Raw genomic sequence first — 6,069 nt, 5'->3', positions numbered from 1 at the left:
AGGGATAAGAAAAGAGCAGATTGGGTGAGGGAACAAGCGCGAGTTAATGACATCTTAGTTGAAATCAAGAAAAAGAAATGGGGATGGGCAGGACATGTAATGAGGAGGGAAGATAACCGATGGTCATTAAGGGTTACGGACTGGATCCCAAGGGAAGGGAAGCGTAGCAGGGGGCGGCAGAAAGTTGGGTGGGCGGATGAGATTAAGAAGTTTGCAGGCACGAGTGGCCACAATTAGTACATGATCGGTGTTGTTGGAGAAGTATGGGAGAGGCCTTTGCCCTGCAGTGGGCGTAACCAGGCTGATGATGATGATGATGAATGATAGCTGGAACACCACGCATACGCAACCAAAGATTGTGCCCCACATTCGCACAGAACTAGAATATGCCACATTTTCTATATGGAATACTTGTTTATTCGTAACGAACTTTAGGTTGAGCCACTTTTGCTCAGCACTGGTGAAATACGATGTAGCTGAGCCAAAACCTGCCGTTCTTTAGTCGCCCTTTCATTTCCCCGTTGAAACAGTGCAATGTTGCTCGTACGCAGTACACGAGAAGAGAGCACTTTCCAGAACTATCACATTGTCTTGGTCCCCTTCACAGACACACACACACACACACACACATACACACACACACACACACATACACACACACAAGCACACACACACACACACGCACACACACACACAACACGCACACACGCACGCACAAACACACGCACACACACGCACACACACACACACACGCACACACACACGCACGCACGCACACGCGCACGCAACACACGCACGCTTAGTCGGGACCCTCCGCCTTAGCCCATTGGATATGGAATTGTGCTGCTGAGTTCGAAGTCGCAGCTTCAATACTGGCTGCGCCAGTCGCATTGCGATGAGGGCGGAACGCAACATGGCTCGGTACCTTGACTTATGGTCAAAATAAAAAAAAACTCCAAGTCAAAATTTTTCCAAGAGTGCTGAGTATGGTGCGCCTCACTGCAATTCTGGTACGAAAAACGCCAGAATTGTGGTCCGTTCATTCTCATAAATTGTGTGAAGTGCAGGCTTTCCAAACCAACTATGTTCTTTTTGTCCTAAACAAGGATGCAGAGTAGAGACGCAGAGATGCAGAGTAGAAACGGACTGGACAGTAGAGACGCAGAGATTATATTGACGTGCTTTTCCGTTCCCTTTCAACTTAGTTGAACAGAAACAGCAACCTCGTAGTGCACTCGCAACCTAAATAAGTTTCGTCCAGTGTTTCTATTATTTGTGTTCTTACTGTTGTTCCGAAGGAAATCAACAACTGCCATCTTTAGTTAAGTTATGCACATCGAGAAAGATGTCTGTTTTTTTTTCTTGTCTCGTCCTTAAATAACGTTGCGGCACCCTATTGAAACAATATCAGTGTCGCAGTAAAGTTGCCGCTATATGAAATCGTAAAGAGATAACGAAAAGTTGCTATACGCGTTCCTTAGCCTCATTCTCGTAATGTCTCATTCGGTTCCCGACTGGTATTTTTCAATTCCGTGCATTCCCCGCCTATTATATCGACGATGCAATTATGTGCCATGAATGTCGTCCAGCCTATGACCTATATTCTCCTTCTCACAACGATTGTATATACTGCACCTCCACATTGCAGCTACGTGCATCGGCGTCAACAGATGACTCGCAATATGCACACGTGAGTTGCTTTTGCTATGACCTTTGAAACTTTGAAACCGACCTGTCATTGTTCCACCATCCTCTTGTGTGGGTGGACAAATGCCAAATGTTTGGAGACGAGAAACTAAGGTTACCTAGAGATATATCACTCAATGAGATCACCGAATCGGGCCACCGACATGAGTGCAAAAAAAAAAAAATAAGCCATTCTCTTATTTTTTCCCTCAGAGTGGTATCTTTTACATATTTGACGTTAGGTGTTGATGATGCGCATTTCTTTCCTTTCTCAGAGGGGCAGACTATTAAGAGGAAGCTTTAGCTGAATTATTGCTCCGATTTGAAATTTTTCGTTCAACAGATGGCGCAGCCTACGCTACTAAATCAAGGCACATTCTAGTTGTTTTAGGAACTCTATGCAGACCGCGTAGCAATTTATGCCGCTCGAGAAAGTAGTGCGCAGTATGAAGACCGCGTACAGGGAAATAACAAAATTTAGTATGACAGAGCCTTACAAGGAAGATGTGAATTGTGCTACAAAGCATCTTGACGTCGCTTAAATTGCCAAAAACTTTGTGTGCTTTTTCTAGAGTCGCCCATTGAAAATGCACAACAAAATGGCGGCCGATCAGCTGTTTAGATTCTGTGGTAGGTGTGTTTGTGAAAGCGGTCTTTCTGGAATAAGCAACGCGTTGTGTGAAAGGTTTGTGCAATATTTTGCATCGTCGCTGGTATTTTGTTTAAAACGAATGTGTGCCATCACAAAAGAAGCCTGTTTTTTCCGAGGAGGTGCTTGAAAGTGGTCGAGTACGCGCTGGTGTCGTTGTGCGGTTCTTGTGCACATGTAGTTTATTTGTTGCTTATATTTAATGCTGGGCTTACGACTGCATAGCTTATCGGATTTTAGACAGTTATAAGGTAGCGTAGCAGTACAGGTGTGTACCGTTGCGTCGTTGAGTGTAATTCCGTTCGTTCATAGTACGTAGCACTAGGCCTAATCTCGCCCAGCGGCTGCCGAGTCCGTCACCCTATCGTGCTGTCGCTAAGTTTTGCAAAATTCATTGGGCCCCTAGGAGCAGGTGGGTTGTTGTATAAACAATATCACAACGGCTCGCATGGCGGCAGTTTACACCTAACTGTACGACGTCCGGCGAGCAGCGTGCATGGTCGTGGAACGAAGAATTTGTCGTGCATTCGGCACTGTATACGGCGTACCTCGCGAGGTAAAGACTATTCTCAAATGAAAGTGGATACAATGCCAACGCTGTCCTGCCTTTTTGCTACACTGTGCTGGCAGTGGCTTGTGCCAATGGGAAATGGACTCGCCTCGCTCGTGCAATGACAAGGCGCAAACGAGAAACTTGACGTACGCGACAGGCAGCGTAGTGTCTCATGTCGCAATTCTGGGGTTTTACGTGCCAACACCACGATCTCGTTATTAGGCACGCCGTTGTGAGGGACCCCAGATCAGTTGCGACCGTCCTATACGTGACCCCAGGCGCTGCCCCACCGCGGCGGGGATCTCTTATGAAGTACCTTCACAGTTTTGCGCGGTGTCTGTACGAACTTATGTCTAGTAGCCTTCCCACTGAAGATCCAGCGGTTGTAAAAAATGCTCCACACAATGAGATAGTATTGGAAGAGAAACTAGCGTCTCCGCTACGATGGCAGATCTCTTGCAGAGACTTTTGAGGCTCTTTCCATAAATGACAACAGCCTTGAGCAGATTGTCAAGCATGCGCCCCCACAAAGCATGCGCCAGACATGTTGGCCGGTGCTCACTAAAATCTCACTAATGTTTTCGTGAAAAGGGAATTAAGATACCATCCGTCACAACCCCATGCAAAGGGAATATGACTAAATTGTACGAACTATACGTAGACTAATTTCCACGACGCCAATTGGCAAACACAATGGAGACCTGAAATGTGTTGAGAGCTACCGATACGGTTCTCAACCTGGAAGGAGCTATGATGTTGTTCTTGCCATGTTCACTGCAGAACGTGGTTGCGAGACATTCTCTTACAGAAAAGTCAGCACATCGCTTTGCCTCTGCTCATTGTGCTAGTTACCTTGAGGAACAGTGCAAGGACATACACTGTTAATGGTTTCAAGTGTTACATTTGGCATTTGGTGCGTTCCAAATGTGTGGGTTGGTCGCCTACACGTGTGGCTTTGATTTCCTTAGGAGCAGCGCGACCATTAACCCTGGAGTGTGTAGAAACGGCCCCTTTTCTGTTTTTAACGTTATCATTGACCATCATCTCGGCTGCTGACAGTACACTCATGCGATATTCTTGAATGCATGGGGACTATAGGACGGCAAGAAAAGTTGGTGTCGACATTGTTAAAATGCCCCCCAAAGCAACAGACCTGCCGATACTCAAATACTACAGCTGAAAGTGCGGTCCCTCATCCACCCATGCAACTCACCTCATCGCTCGGGTTGGTGCAATGTCAAGTTGCGTACATCACTGTCTGGTGCCGTCTTGTATGGAACACATGTCCCTACCACGAGCGGCAATGTTTGGTTGGTTGCGAATTGCTGAATTTCTGCCACTAGGTAGCCACAGTATGCTTCCTAGCGAGATTATTAGGGTCTAGATGCTGTCACTCTCTTGTGCTGAACTGCCATCAATAGAGTGCATTCCATTTTTAGAACCACAAATGCAATCATTGCTCACACCGTGTGCTTTTTTAGGGGTGGGGGGGGGATTTTGCCTGCCACTGTGCATCACCTTTGACTGATGCAAGCATTCTGCATTGAATGTACCGCGAAGTGACCACACAATTCTAGAAATTGACCTTAGACATGCAGAAGATTCGGAGAGTTTATGAGACATGTTGAAACAACTGTGCCGTACTGAAGAACGATACCAAACTGAAACAACACATAGGACGAGCGCCAACTTTAAGTGAAGTTTGTAGTCGTTGCTTGCCATGCATAATCTTTTTTAAGCGTCCTCATTGTTCAATGCTAGAGGTAATTCAACATTAGCAGAACTACCCATCGCAAGGGCTGTACATGAACGCTCTATAGATGTTCCCTTTTGTCTTTTTCATTTCCATTTGGGGTCATTACGATCACCCTTGGCAAGCTTCGCAGTGGCAGTCCGTAGCTGGCCAGCTTTCCTGAGGTGAATAAATGCAACTACTACTATAAGCTATAAACGACCCAGTACCACTCTGTGCAGTAGCTCACGTGGTAAACTTCACTTGCAGGAGCTCAGGTGACTGTAGTTATGCAACACATGAGCACAGGTTGGCGTGGTCGCCTGTGCAGTATTTGCAGACGTTTATCCGACTGAAAAGGGTGAGATGGGGGGGGCCCAGCAATATTACTTCTACGAAATGGTATTGGCACGGCGTGGAAGGAAATTGTTGAAAGCAGGTGAAGATGTCTAGTAGGAAGTACATGAGATATGTACAGGGAAGGCATACAATAGGCTCATGCTTTCAGTCGCACTGCGAGAATGGAAGGGAAGCAATGGTTCATAGAAGCACTCGTTTACTGCACAGCCGTCACATATTGTATAATAGATTGAGTTATTTGTATGTGATCACTGCATTACACATGATAATGCAACATGCAAGACCAGAATTCATGCGGAAAAAGTTATGATTGTGGGAAATAGAGATTGTTTTTTAAGAAAACGTATATTATTATGCGCAGACAGTAAGTGATAGGCCCCCTTTCACCAGAAAAGAGGGCTTATGGCAACACATGCAGAAAGTGCACTGGAGTTGTCAAAGTATATGTTGGCATACCCTCAAATTTCAGTTTGGGCACCCCGAAATGTTTGTAAGGCCACCCGTAAATTTCAAGTAGGACTACCTGCAAACTTAGGGTTGGCTCACACCGTAATGTCACGTTGTGCTACCTCTAAATTTAAGCTGCTCTGGCCCCAAACTTCAGTTGGGCCACCCATACATTTAAAGTTGACCGAACCTCAAATTTATGCTGGCTTACAACGAAACCTCAAGTTAGCCCACCCGTGAAATCATGTTGGCCCATCTTCAACTGTCTATTTGGCCCACCCATAAACTTGCAGTTGGCGTGTTCTCAAATTAGTTGGCTTACGGCGAAATGTCAAGTTAGCCCACCCCCAAATTTCAAGTTGGCCGATTGCCAAATTGCAATTGTTCTGCCAACGAATTTCACTTGGCTAACTTTTACTACAGGATTCCCCCCGAAATTCCTACGCAGCCCTATGTATGTCAAAGGGTTTGCATAAATGTGATCTCGGGGATTTCTGAGAGCAATTTAGTGTTGCTTCAATTGTTTCTTATCCCTTTTTAATATACTAATCATCAGCATGTGCACTATTGATTAAATGTGTTAAATTCGCGAATTAATTTTTTTGACATATGCAAAGTATATTACACTTTGCGCGTGACACA

This window comes from Dermacentor albipictus, unplaced genomic scaffold (assembly GCF_038994185.2).
Source record: "Dermacentor albipictus isolate Rhodes 1998 colony unplaced genomic scaffold, USDA_Dalb.pri_finalv2 scaffold_59, whole genome shotgun sequence".
NCBI classification, from domain to species: Eukaryota; Metazoa; Arthropoda; class Arachnida; order Ixodida; family Ixodidae; genus Dermacentor; species Dermacentor albipictus.
This window is presented reverse-complemented; position numbering follows the sequence as displayed.